At 31.8% G+C, this 15,501-nt stretch overlaps 1 protein-coding gene across 3 annotated transcripts in view; it reads left to right on the top strand.

The window, feature by feature from the left end:
* The first annotated feature begins 1,024 nt into the window (after window positions 1–1,024).
* The window catches only part of LOC141447128 (cytochrome P450 4g1-like), a 45,646-nt gene continuing 31,169 nt past the window's right edge, over window positions 1,025–15,501 (top strand). For all 3 annotated transcript variants that reach the window (XR_012454152.1, XR_012454151.1, XR_012454150.1), the window contains exons 1-3: window positions 1,025–1,223; window positions 14,597–14,715; window positions 15,360–15,447. The gene's annotated coding sequence lies outside the window, so the exon portion shown is untranslated. The remainder of the gene's footprint in view (window positions 1,224–14,596; window positions 14,716–15,359; window positions 15,448–15,501) is intronic.

Here is a 15,501-nt window from a genome sequence, read left to right as displayed (position 1 = left end):
GTCACAACTTAAAGTAGGTAAATGACAACCATTAATGCTTTCTGCAAACTGATCATTGAATTTTTAAATTGTGAAGATGTGAAAGACTTGTTTTTAAAGTTAGGCATATATTGTATTTTTTTAAAGTTACTTTATCGCTAAAGAATAGCTGTAGAATTTTCGTATTGTCTTATCTCTTTTCTGCCCAAGGGCCCCATTTAACTGACTTGAAAAGTGAGTAAATATATTTTTTTTAATTTTTAATAAAATTTATTCTAGATAAAGTTTATAAATGCAGTTGATACATAAGAAAAAATAATAATAAAGATGAATAATTTTATATTTTACACAAATAAAGTTGAGGCAGTGGTTCCTTCAGAAGTAATTCTACCTAAATATAAAATTTGATTATTCAATCATTTAGTATCTTTTTTAAATAATAATAATAAGATAATTTCTCTAGAAACCTAAAATATTTTTAGTTTTAATTTTTTAAAATAATCAATAACTTGTGTTCATGCCAACATTTAGTAAAATCGTTGTCATCATACGTATATGATGCAGAGTTGAAATATCCATACTTTATGGTTTGGAAATATTCTTTCGATTGTATAAAAGTATTTTAGAATTAATTAAAATATGGGTTTTGTGAGCTATTTATTGAATTTTTTGCTCTTGCTTAACCAGGATGAAAAAGAATATCCAAAATACATAGTCACAACATTTTTGAAGGAGACCCAGGCTAAACCAGCGATTTGGAGATCTGCTTGTTAACAACTTCGAACCGATTTTAACATTGTAGATTTTCTCTGCGTTTCGTAACTAAACGGAGTACATGCACTATTCATTTCAACCGTTCAGTTGGATATCAAGAAACCTAATTTAATTAAATAATAAATATACATATTTGAAATATTATTATTTATAAAAAGTTATTTGCAAAGAAATTGAAAGGTAATCCCAGGTTTAATGCGCAATTTCTTCGCTCAAGGCTACCATAAAAAAGATAAATAGAAGCGAATATTGTATTATAAATTCAGTATGTTAAAAGTTTCATTAAACAACAATTATGATCTTATTAAGTTTTCTAATAATAGTGTTTGCAACTTATTGTTTAATCAATTTAATTAAACATGTTTTATGGAAAATCAGGGCTAACAAAATTACCTATAATATACCAGGCCCTAAACCATGGCCAATTATTGGAAATGCTCCATTATTCGCTAAAATTAAAACAGCGGAAGGTAATTTTCAATTAATTACTTATTATTCAAAATCTTTTTTTTAAATGTAGTCCGAAAGTTTTAGTACAAATTCTGACAGGTTTCTAATTTCCATTAATGATCAGATATTGGTTTTAGTTTATTTTTAAATATCAAACTGAATAATCAATATCTCTGATGGTAGATGAATATCCGGAACCAATCAGTCTAGTTCACTTATAAATAAATATTCATTTTTATTAATTAGGTCATATTTTAAAGCGACATCCTTGATTTTTATTTTGTATTTAATTTAATATTTTAATGCTCCTTGTAAATGGAATATTACTATCACACAGATATTCATTTTTGTTTTGTTTTTCACTGAAAAGACATCTGAGATCACGAATGAGTAAAAATGGTTTTATAATTAATTCGTGTTTGTAGATGTGGGCAGTGTTACTCCAAAACAAATATCGCAGTAGGTTTAAATTTGGCCTTTGGTTAATGTGCCAAGTAGGAGACATGATCCAAGAACTATTAACTGGAAATGCTAGTATACGGTTCCATTCTTCAGAATTCAGACATTTAGCAGATCTGGAAGGGGAAATTGATTTTTGGGGCTCTATGGGAGAAGTGAAGACAGATTTCCTTTGAAATGTTACTTTAGTGAAATGTACAGTATACTAGCTACAAAATAAATAAGAATAATTTATATATTTATTTATAATAGCGTTTCTCAACCTGTGATACGCGAGTTGCTGGTTAGTGGATTAAAATTGTCTATTTTCCAAAACCTGAAAACACAAATGATAATTGTATTTCAAGCTCTTTCTAGAATTAGAATTGCTCATTAGAATGCTTATATCACAAACCTAATATTTCTATAATAAAACAGGGAAAATTTGCACTTAACTGATTTAAATAAAATAAATAATATTTTTTTTTATTTACAAAATACAAAAGTACAAAAAATACAAAAATAAAGAAAATTATAACAGTATTAATAGGCATGGCTAACGCCGTCTGCCAGAGTTTGCTAGACATTGAAATAACAAATTATCTCAACAAGATTAACTCAATTAATGTCAAAGTAAAAGAAAAAATTAATTGTTTCACAATAAAAAGTTATTACTCTGCTCAATAAAATTAACTAAAATTAAATACTGGATTTTAAATAAAGAATAGTGTAAATAATTATCAGATACATATGTGATCTTTACTGGGAGGTAAATAATTTAAATAAGAGATTAAATACAAGAAAGATAGAAATAGTTTGAAGTTATATGAAGTGCTTAAAATATAAATAAGGAAGTGAAAATATTAGTAAATAAATGAACTTTATAACTTAAGTTATAAACATGAGAAGTATTAGGAGGTCAAGTTTTTCCTCAAAACCATAGCCCTACGAGTATATTCAAGCAAAGGTTTACACGACTTGGAGGATAACATCTGCACTATGTCACTCCCTTGAAGAGTGGCACTACCAAGGAACCGTTTTCTCAAATCACTTAGAGCGGGACATTCTACTAAAAAGTGATGAAGATTTTCTTTACTGAAAAAACACATATTACATAATTCCTCCTGATAATCCCTCTCTATACAAGGAACCGAATTTAGCTTCAAAAGTTCACCCTTAATTTTCAGCAATAGACTCAAATCGGACAAATTCATATTGACATCAGAGTGAGGCGCGCAAAATCTTCTGGGCTCCTCCTCAACCTCCATAAGAGCTCTATACAATAGAAACTGTTCAGAACTCTTTGCACGACTAAGAGAATCTGCGATGTAAGACGATTTTATTGCTGAAAGCAGATCATCGAGCTGCCCACGCCATAATAGCTTGTTCGTCAGTTGAGAGTCAAAGTTGACCGCATACCTTTGGCACAATAAGACCCAAGACGAGAACCACGAAACCCTCTGTCGTACCACCTCCTGAGCCACCACCTTGGGCAAACGATGAGAAGGGAGATCCAAAGTACGAAGGCAATAATTTATATGAAGCCTCAGAGTATGCAAAAACACTGGATCTAGAGAGGTCTCAATATGGAGCATGAAGTTGGGAGTAAAGGCTGGAAGAAGAAATATTTTTTTGATAAAATAACGCTGAAATTTTTCCAGCAATTCGAACCTTTCATGACCCCAAACTTGGGCGCCAAAACAGGCAATAGAACGGGATACAGACTTGAAAACCTGAAACTTAACATGAATTGGAACTTCATTTTGCGAAATTAACTTACTCCAAACTGTATTAATACCAAGTTTAGCGGTAGAGATTTTTTCTTTAAGATGTTCTTGAAAAGAGAGCTGACTAGATAAAGTAACTCCCAAATATTTGTATCTTTTTACCCTTTCAATTACCTTACCTTTATACTGCCAACGTTCCCGTGCCGCCAAACGACCTCCCTTTCGAAACACTAAAACTTTGGACTTACTGAGATTAAGGGATAAATTCCATTGATCACAGTAGCTCTCCAATATATTTATATTTCTCTGTAGGAGGAGGGGGGTGTCTGCTATTAGGACAATGTCGTCAGCATACATTAAAACATTTATTTTGGCATCACCAACTCGAACTCCACCCTCAAGGAACAGAGGTAAATCGTCTATAAATACCGAAAACATAATAGGGCTAAGCAAGCAACCCTGCCTGACTCCACTACTTACAGGGAAAAATTCTGATACTCCATCTCTTCCTATTACTGCAGACTGAGAGGCTAGATACAAATTTTGCAGTATTTTAATAAACTTAGTGGACACACCTAAATTATAAAGTTTATAAAATAAAGACGGTTGGTGTACACAGTCAAAGGCGGCTTTGAAGTCCACAAAAAAGCAATATAGCTTTTTCTTGGGTTGTGAAAACGTTAGTTTAATAAGATTAACTAAGATAAAAAGGTTGTCTATTGTGGAGTAACCACGCCTAAATCCAGCTTGACATTCAGTTAATAAATTGTAACTGGTAATGAACGATTCAAACCGCCTTAACAACAGTCCAGAAAAAATTTTGGATATAGAATCCAGAAACGATATTCCTCTATAGTTAGACACATCGTTGATATCTCCATGTTTATACAACGGCAAAATAAGGGACCTAACAAAAGAAGGAGGCACTGACCCAGTCTCGAATATATAGTTGTACAGCGACAGCAATTTTTGATGAAAGGAGGAAGGAGCATTTTTATAAAATTCATAGCTGATCCTGTCATATCCTGGGGCCTTATTGTCCTTTAGGTTAGCTAAGACCATGTCCAACTCTTCATTAGAAAAAGGTGCATCCAAAATTAAGTTGCTTAAACAAGGCTCAGCATACAAGGTTGGTGAAGGATGAGGGACAGGATTCAGTAACGATCGGAAATGGGCAGCCCACTCACTCAGCGCGATATCATTATTAACTTTAAAATTTGCACCCCTAATGTGATTAATCAAATGCCATAACTGCTTAGTATCTTTGACTGATTTCAATTGATAATTTATAGAAGCATAAAATTCATTTTTCTTTTCCTTACACAACAACTTAAAGTTCGCTTTCGCTTTACAGTACGCTTCCTTAGCAAGAGTGGAGTTAGTTTTACGATATAAATTTAACAAATTAAATACTTTCCTTCTTTCTCGAAAACAGCAAAATTCAAACCAAGGTTTGCGTCTAATTGACTGTATATTTATTCGAGAACTATGTAAGGGATAGGCTCTTTGAATTAAACTCGTTAAAGAGTTTACAAATCCCTGGGTGTCATTTGAAGATTCAACAAGATTTAGGGTGAGATTCTTCAGAGAATTTTTATAGGAATCTAAGTTGGCATTATGCCAAAACAATCTGGAGCATAGCGGAAGAACTGTACCCTTACTTTTACACTTATAACTCAGCGATATGCTACAGGTTATAGGGAGGTGATCAGAAAAGGTTTCGCATTGAACTGAAAAAGAAGTAACCACAGGAATAAGTTCTAAGGAAACACAACAAAAGTCAATCACTGAGCTTCCCATACCCCCCACAAATGTAAATTCCCCTTCCGCATCCCCTGGAAATCTACCATTCAGAAAAATTAAGCCTAAACTATCACATAAGTCCAACAGCTTATGACCTTTATTATTACATATTAAATCTTTAGAATTTCGAGCGCGGCTGCAGTAAATATTATCAATAAGTAATTCATCAGGCAGTAGCTGTTGATCTGCGATCCGCGCGTTAAAATCCCCAATCAGCATGACCGAGACAAAAATAAATAATATGTTTAATATATTTTGGAATTCTCAAAATTTATTACAAAATGTGGGTCAACTATATTTAGATAAATTCATTTCTTTTCAAGTTATAAGAATTATTTCTGAAATAAGATTGGGTGGTCCAATATGTTATTAAATTTAAAACAATAATGTAATTTATAAAACCCAAAGATCATTGTTTAATGTGTAATAAGATCGAAAATCTGTTTGTCAGCTGCCCAGTCTATGAAAGTTTTAGAGTCCCATTCCATATAAACAAATATAATAATCCTAAAGAAGAACTTTGTAAATTAATTAATAATTTTGAAGAGAAAAATATTTACACAATTTTTAATTATTTAAAAAAAAAGTTTTGAAACTAAGATCTTACACTTTACAAAGTTTATAAAGTGAACATGAACTTGAACTCCTTTGTAACAGAATACATTGTATCTCTATACAAATAAAGATAATAATAATAAAAAATAACACACTTGGAATAACAAATTTCACGAATTACAATCATTTTTACGAAGTAGTACAATTTAGCATAACGCGAGTCAAAAAAGGTTGGGAAACGCTGATTTATAAGAATAAGGGAAGGGGTTAGCTATGCGGTTAGCGTATTGGATTCCCACACGGAAGATCCGGGTTCGAATCCAGCTGCTGGCCCTTTGATTTTCTCTTCCTAGGAGCTTCTTACAGTTCACTGTTATGGTGATTGACAGTGTTATCTGTAACGAGAGAACACTGGTTCGGGGGCCGGCAGTGCACTGAAAAAAGCTCTGGGCGTCCATAACCTCAGATATTGACGCGCCTTAAATCATTTTTAAAAAAAAAACATAAATAAACGTCTGAAGCAAATCGTTTTTCTAAAGATCAGTGCATTTCTGTAATAACTAATATTCTTTTCTATTTCTGCAGATAGTAGATTCGTACATACTCCTTATGGCAATAGGACGTTAGATAAGTGAAGAAGTTCTCGCTAGCATAAACACTTAACTCGTATTTACCTGTAATTATACTCTGTGTAAACCCAGCAGACTTCTTTTTTTTTTTTTTAATTTTATTTAAACGCGCTATGAAATAAAGCGCCTAGATAATCAAGTTGTGGTACGATGCACCTCCCACAAAACTAAGAGGTATCGTGGTGCTGGGATCGAAATCTGGTCTAGGCTTAGGATTTTATTTGTTCTAATATAATAAAATTAAGTGGAGTATGATTAGACATCCGTTTCTGTTCAGGACAAATGTTCTTTGGATGTAGAAAGCCTGCCTGAAAAAAATGTCATGCTACCTCTTTTACAAATGGTGCTTTTTTATCAACCGAGAAACGCTTAAAGACAAGACCTCTCAATTAAAAAAAATCTGAAATATACAATTAGTAAGAGAAAACACTTCAGAAAGTGTTTAAATTTTTTTAAAATATCCAAAAATATAATTGTTCCGGATAAGTAAACCTTATCAGATATATGAGAACTTTATGTACTTTATTTATTTTCGTTATTAGTGCAACAAAAATTAATTGATATTTTAATTTTCTATTCCAAAATTATGTTGCTTTTATAAAAAAAAAAATAGCAGAAACCCATGCACCCTCATATATCCTATGAAATATTTGTTGCTATTTGTTAAAATAGTTAATAAGAGTTAGTTAATGACACCCTGCTTAGATATTTACATTTTACTAACGGCTATTAATCAAGGCTATATTATTATATAAATTGTAGAGGAAGTATAGACTTTGCCTAGCATGCAGTATAATTTCACTGTCATTAATTTACATACAATGATAGTAAAAATGATTGCTTATTTTAATTAAACAAATCGTATGGGTGATTGGAGCTAGCTATACGATTGTATATTTGTGGCCCAATATCAAGGCCAATTATTGTAGATGCTTATCTCTTAACTAAAATTAAAACAGCTGAAGATATTTTTATTATTGATTTCAAATTATATGTGTACAATAATTTGTTTACAAAAACTGTAAAATAACATTTGCTTTTCTTTAAATTATTTAGGCGTATTCGTTCCAAGTTTAATTTATCGTACGTAGATAGAATTAATAAATTTAATGGAGAAAAAGTGGTGAGATCCTTCCCAACGATATTATAGAAATTTCTTTAGGATATATGAAGGATCTAATAGATTTCGATATGAATAACCTCAAGGAAATGGTGATTCAAAGGATTTCAGGGTTGATGGACAGGCAAGATTCTTTACGAATAAATAATTAATATTAACACGTTTCGTGCCAAGTGCACCACCGGTTGTACACGCAGTCATTTTTATTTAATGCGTTGAAAACATAAATATTTTATGACAAATGTAATTCTGTAAAATATATTTCTACTAAAAATATTAGGCATTATACAAAATGGAGTACAGAACTAAACACATAAGTTTATTTAATTGTTATACATATACGAGGTGTGTTCAAAAAGTAACGGGAATTTTTAAATTTCGCGGGTTTGGAGAGTCTGATTGTAAAAATTTTTTTTTTATTATGTTGGTACACATGCCCCTGAAGTACGATAAAATTTTCAGTAATATTCATTGTTTACTTCTTAAGTGGCAGCCGTTAAGGTTAGACGTGTTTTTCGAGCTTGGCGATTTTTGTTTGTTAAAAAAAATGGATCAAAGAATTTGTATTAAATTTTGCGTAAAAAATGAAATAAAGTGTGTGAAATGTTAATAAAGGCATATGGTGAGTCTGCTATGAGTAAAACAAGGATTTACGAGTGGTATAAGCGTTTCCAAGATGGCCGCGAAAACGTTGAAGATGACGAACGACCTGGACGTCCAAGCACATCAACAACCGATGAAAACGTGAAAAAAGTGAAAGAAATGGTTATGAACGATCGCCGAATCACAATCAGAGAAGTCGCTGATGATGTTGCCATATCAATTGGCTCATGCCATGAAATTTTTTCGGATGTTTTGGGTATGAAACGTGTGGCAGCAAAATTTGTTCCAAAATTGTTGAATTTCGAACAAAAACAGCGGAGAATGGAAGTTGCTCAAGAGTCACTCAATGAAGTCGACAACGATGCGGATCTACTGAAACGTGTTATAACAGGTGACGAAACATGGGTTTACGGATATGATGTCGAAACTAAGGCTCAATCGTCCCAGTGGGGGCATTCAGGATCGCCAAGACCGAAAAAGGCTCGACAAGTGCGGTCGAATGTGAAGGTTATGCTCACTGTGTTCTTCGATTTTAATGGCATAGTGCATCATGAATTCTTGCCACAAGGTCAAACAATCAATAAGGAGTACTACCTACAAGTTCAACGCCGTTTGCGTGAAGCAATCCGAAAAAAACGCCCGGATTTGTGGCAAAACAATTCATGGATTTTGCACCACGATAATGCACCTGCTCACACTTCATTGCTTGTTCGTGAATTTTTGGCCAAAAACAAAACTTTAACGATGCCCCAGCCTCCATATTCGCCAGACATGGCTCCATGTGACTTTTTTCTATTTCCAAACATAAAGAGAACATTAAAAGGCCGTCGTTTTACAAGCATAGATGACATTAAAAGCGAATCGCTGAAAGAGCTGAAAGCTATCACAAAGATCGAGTTTCAGAAGTGTTTCGAGGATTGGAAAAAGCGCTGGCACAAGTGTATTGTATGCGAAGGGGACTACTTTGAAGGCGACAATATTAATGTAGATGAATAAATAAATATTTTTTTCAAAAAACGAAAATTCCCGTTACTTTTTGAACACACCTCGTATACAACAATTAATAATTACATTTAATAATGGATTTTGTTAAAGCAAGTTTAAGTTGGCTTTTTCAGGCAATCGCTGCAAAACGCACTTATAGTTTTTTCTCTTGCAACTTCAGTACCGAATTTTTTTTACATTTTGTTTGTAGCAAGAAATGCAACGTTGACTTGCTATCCTCGCTTTGCCCTCTTTCTTTTTAATTCCGTGGCTTCTTCTAGAGTTTGTCGCAGTTTCTGAAGACGAGTTGTTATTTACATACCACAAGTGATACACGATGTGATAGCTACTCTAAACAAGAGAACTACTTATCGATTGATGATGTAATGAAAGATTGTCAAATCAAATGGCCTGAAAGACAAGTCAGGCAAAAATTGCTTGGCACGGAACGTGTTAAAGATCTTGAGAGGCTTTTATGAGATAAAAAAAAAATATGAGATAATATCTCCAGGAAATGGTTTTAAAAATAAATCCTAGATAGAATAAAAAAAAATGCCTCTATGGCTTCCTAAATGTGTTTGTTTACAGGTTATAGGAAACTAACTGCACGAACATGCATGATCAAATATACAAATTAGTTGCATACTCAACTACTTCTGTTAAATTTGAGTGTATTGTGTATTGTTTCGAGTGACAGCAATTGTTTTGTTAGAGTAGGATACCTACAGGGACACCCAGATGCCTGAAGAAGTCAAATTTTAAGATATGTATTTAGTTATGGTGTTTTGTTTTTTTACTGAAATTGAATTGACGCTTTGGAGAACAAAGGTAGCCTAGAACTGTTTGTAAAGCTTAGAGTCTAGACTGGAGCGTCAGCAATCTGTGATTAAACTAATATAGTTCTTTTGGGATGGGTAAGGAGTTTACTGGGCATGATTTGGGTCGATCCCTTGACTTGACATTGCGAGAAACCTGTGTTTTGGAACATCCCATTGCCATCTTTGTTTAAAAGATGTCACATTAAAAGATGACGCTTTAAAAATTTGTTATTTAGGGCAAGGAGGTGATTTACCAGCCCTACCTATCCATTCCAAAGGCACAATGAGTCTCTTGTGGCTGCGGTGACATGATACCTTCTCTATCTGACTTATTGTCTTTTTATAAAACATACTGAATAGTCTGTTCAGTATGTAACCTGAATAAATCAGAAAGTATGGAACATATCTTGGATCCAGTGCCCTATTTATGATCCTATCAGGAAACATTATTTAGCACAAGTAATGCACAATAAAAATGAAATTAATGTATACAAAAAATTGTTAATAAATGATTCTCCTGACCACTTAAATAGATTATAATATTTCACCATTGAAGCCCTCAAAATAAGACCGTTTATTCTCAATGAATAGTAGCTCTACATCATGCTTTGATTTTGTACTCTTAAAGTTAATCTATTTTCATTAAGAAATAATAATTAAAAATTAAATTGAATTAATTTAAATTGAATAACGTTTAATAAAAGAAAAGTTTTTAGTTTATTTAAGTTATTAATCATTGTTTCTTTAAATTAGAAAACACAATTTGTTTTATTTCCTATTAAAACTGTCCGGTAGGACAGTTGTATAATTTCCTATTAAAACTGTCCGGTAGGACAGTTGTATAAGGGTTGACCATCAAAAACTGCACGAAAAAGCGTAACGTTGAAAAACACCTAACTTTGACAATTTTTTTCTCTTTTTCTATAAAAGATAAAATTCCCAAATTTTCTTTAAATCTTACTCCAAACCCTCCTTTATAACTGTAATTTTTTTGCAACCACCCAGATCTAATAGGTTTCGAGAAAAAAGTTGCCGAAAATGAGCAAAAACGGCTTTTTCAAAAAATGTTCTTGTTCTTGTTCTTCTTCTTCTTGTTGTTGTTGTTACCTTTTTTTGTAAACAACGTAGCGCCTAAACGCGCGAACCGATTTTCATGAATGAGGTGTCATTCGATTCGGAATTTTATGTAGATGTGCCTTTTGGGGGTCTCGATGCTGTACATCGAATGGGAGAGGAGTTAGCCCCCTTTATGTATGGCCCCCTCCAAAATTATTATTACTAATTACTCTGTAAATCTTGGCCCGATTTTGATAAAATTTGGTAGGGTGATAGGGTTAGGGCTCCCCTACGTAACATTAAAGCGACGATCAGCTCTTACACTTTTTAAGGGGAAGTATAGCAATCGTTGCAAATTATCGACACGTGAACCGATTTTCATGAATGAAGTGTCATTCGAATCGAAATTTTGTACAGATTTGCACATTAAAAGTCTCGACGCCGTGCCTCATAAGGAGGGGAGTTTGCCCCACCCAAATAAGACCCTTTCTAAAACTATTATTACCAATATTTCTATAACGCTTAGTCCGATTTTGATAAAATTCAGCCCGAATAAGTGGTTAAAGCTCCTCTACGTGGCTGTCAAGTGCCATCTTGCTCTTACACCTACTAAGAGGAAGTACTGCAATCGTTTAAATTATCAATGAGTGAACCGATTTAAATCAATGAATTGTCGTTCGATTAAAAAATCTTTCCTCTTTGCCTTTTAGGGAGAAGTACTGCAATCGTAGTTTATTTTTCTTACTCCTCTTAAAAGGAAGTACTGAAATCGCAGTTTAATTTTGCTATTTACGTACAAATACCTTCCTATGTTATTCAAAACGCTTTTTCAAAAAAATTGTTATTGAGGATGGTTTGGGGGAACGCAACTATAATCATTCTATAAAAAGATCTCTCCAGTGGTAGTTACGGTTCCGACTTAACATCTTATCAGATTATAATGATAGAATTGCTTATTCCAAATTTTAAAAAAATCTGTAAAGAAGATATGTAACTTTGTAAAATAGACAAAAAGGAAAATCTATCCAAAAGGTACAAAAATCTCCTTAACAAAAACTTACAGTTTAAAATGTTAAGTATAAGGGTTGATTAAACGCCAAAAGGTACACAAATCAGCGAGTACCCAACATTTCATTAATACTTCATTAATATTTAAGTAATTCTACTGCATTAATTTTCATTAATAAGTTATTTTTTAGAATTTATTAGATGTCACAGACCCTTATGCTGGCCACTTCATTTATAATATTTTTTAGTTATAATTATGATAAATCACATATATACGTACATGCATGTTAAAGTAGAAAAAGACAAAGTTAGAGTAGGCTACTGTCTTGAATTCGTCTTACCGAATTATTCGTGAGCACAAATAATACACAGATAATAACAAGTAGATTATTTAACAACAATTATTCATTTCTCAATTGTAATTTAATTTAGTCCCCCTAATTTTACTTATAGTAAAATCCTGGAATAATTAGCTGTCCTAAAATATGCATATCTTATTTACTTTATATTACATATATACAACATTGTGGTATGAATACCTAGATTGAGAATGTATTTGAAGAAAACTATATTATTTGCGATAAAGCCAGATAATTATTACCTATTATTATAAACGTTTGACTACTACATAAAATAACAATTACTTTAATCGAAGAATGAACTTAAACCGACGATTTTTATTTAAAAATAAATAAATAAATAAAATAAAATCATTGATGTAAGTTTTTTATAAAAAAAAGTTTTGAATTTTTTAGCCTCATTTTTTTTTCTTTTTAACCTGTAATTAATAGTTTGATTATTATAAATAACTAGATATTACAGTCAATCTACAGTGCTACTTGAACATATATTTTGTAGACGAAAATGGCCAGCATAAGGGTCTGTGACATCTAATAAATTCTAAAAAATAACTTATTAATGAAAATTAATGCAGTAGAATTACTTAAATATTAATGAAGTATTAATGAAATGTTGGGTACTCGCTGATTTGTGTACCTTTTGGCGTTTAATCAACCCTTATACTTAACATTTTAAACTGTAAGTTTTTGTTAAGGAGATTATTACTATATTCGTATTAGTTTTAACATTATTTTCTATTTTTTTATTATTATTATCTGCATTCGATATTTGAATCAGTACTGTGGTTTTGGTTACTGTTATTGGATATTGTTGATTGGTTATTGTTTTGGTTATTCTTAGGATTCAAGATTGGCGAGGAATCGGTCAAATAAAACAACTCGTCTTATTGCCAACGTTTCGACAAATATATTGTCCTCTTCAGGGCGTGGCTATGCGTTTTGGTTGAGTTACAGAAACTGTTTCTAAGTTTTCCTAAGTTTTGGTTATTAAGAAATTTACTTGAGTTAATATATTTTTGTTAACATTCTATTAATATTATTATTAATTCCAAATATTATTCAAATATTGGTATAGAACCCCTGTAATAATGTGTTAAAAATATACGAAACACAGAATTTTTCAATTCTATTCTATTCTTTTTATGAAACGTAAGATATTTAATTTCCACCCCCGTCTTTCTGCGCATGCTCGTAGCTTCGAGTGAAGAGTGGGTAGGAAAAAAAGGACAGGTTAGGATTGAAAAGAGTGAAGTGAATTATCGGCTTTGAGTGTCGTTTCTCTTTTCTTTTTCAGGTATTGAAGAATAGTTAAATAATTATGTATTGAAAATTAATGTTTTAAGAATGTTGTTAATGCCAAATAAATCTCTTTTCTTTTTCAGAGAAACTCAGTCTAGTTGTAATTCAACACGCATTATAAAACGAAAGAAAAGAGATTTATTTGGCATTAACAACATTCTTAAAACATTAATTTTCAATACATAATTATTTAACTATTCTTCAATACCTGAAAAAGAAAAGAGAAACGACACTCAAAGCCGATAATTCACTTCACTCTTTTCAATCCTAACCTGTCCTTTTTTTCCTACCCACTCTTCACTCGAAGCTACGAGCATGCGCAGAAAGACGGGGGTGGAAATTAAAATTAAATATCTTACAAACATATGGACTTAGATATATTTTTGTACCCAAATTCCAAAAATCTTATTGTGGCGTCCTCTGGGTAGCACCTAAACGAAATATCTATACGATTACATTACCTTCTCCTTCTAGTAGAGTAAGAGAAATTTAAAAAAATACTTGTATATTTTTTAAGTTAAGGCCTCATTCTTGATTAAAGTGACTATTTGACCTGGTGTCTCCAATTTTTTTATATTTTATTACATTACATTGTTACGCTGTTGCGAAAAAGTAAGTTTTTTATGCTATTTCTTTTTTACAATCAACTGAATATATTATTTCTTACTTATAAAGTTATGTAATATTAAGTAATAAGCTATTTTTAACTTACTTTCCTTGTATTTGTGTAAAAAATTCTTATATTATTCTTTATATTATAATTATCTTTTCCCTTAAATCTTTCTAATGTTCTTTTTTTGTTAGCTTCAGCTGTTGCATAATCAAGCCTTCAGTACTACTCTGAGTATACTCGTTGCTTCCCTTACGTGTTTTCCTTGTTTGATATTAAACAGAAAATGAAAGTGTTCTTTTCTGTTCTTGATTATCTGATATTATTTTAAAAAGATGGAGATAAATAAATCAATAATTCGCTTATTAATAAATATGGTTTCAGATGTACTTCAGACTTTCGACGAACTGTATCAGGAGTATTGTAAACCACCTCATAAAATTATAAAAGTATGGTTTGGTCCAAAATTGGTAATAGCAATTTCAAGTCCTAAACATATTGAGGTAGGTTAGTTTTATGTATTTTATATTTATATTTTTCTACCTATTGGCTGAGAAATCCTACAGATTTCTTTGAAGTCGTACTGCGAACCCAGATTTTATATTTTGATTGTTACAACTCAGAGATACAATGGTGGAAGTTTAATTTAGGGACGCAAATACTTTCTGTAGACTATGAATAGACATTTTGTCAGCATGATCAGGAAATAAGCTGAGAAACATTATGTGAAATAAGTTTATCAAGTAATCTTGTGATTGTTATAAGATGCCTCTACGACCAAACCACTTTTGTGGGTAGGCAATCATAAGAGAAGAAGCCTATTCCTACGCACCAAAAAAATGATAGGCATTTTGTCTCAACTTTTTCAACCTTTATTTGATGACCTCTCACAAGATGAACGGCCAAACCTGTAGTACAAATGCTCGTTATGAATACAATAATATTTACAAATAACTAAGTTTTGAATGCGATTTGCGAAGATCGTTTACATAATTTTTCATTATTCATCATTTTAAGATGAATTTAAACTAAGCTAATTCGATTGTCGTGCTTTCAAAGTTGAAATTTTATTTCTAGTAAGTTTTTATTCAAAACTTTTGAAACAAAAAGTTGTATTTTATTACAATCTGTATTTTTGTTGCTACAGGCAATACTTTCAAGTCAAGATGCGTTAGAGAAGGATCATTTTTATCAGTTCGTAGGATTTATAGGAAATGGATTATTTGTAAGGAATGGTAAGTTTGGCATATTTATCTAATAATTTCTTCTTCTAGATGACATTTTTCTAA

This window comes from Rhodnius prolixus, unplaced genomic scaffold (assembly GCF_049639745.1).
Source record: "Rhodnius prolixus isolate KJV_2025 unplaced genomic scaffold, Rpr scaffold_7, whole genome shotgun sequence".
NCBI lineage: Eukaryota > Metazoa > Arthropoda > Insecta > Hemiptera > Reduviidae > Rhodnius > Rhodnius prolixus.
Note: the sequence above shows the minus strand (reverse complement) of the source record. Positions and strands in the feature narration are given on the sequence as shown.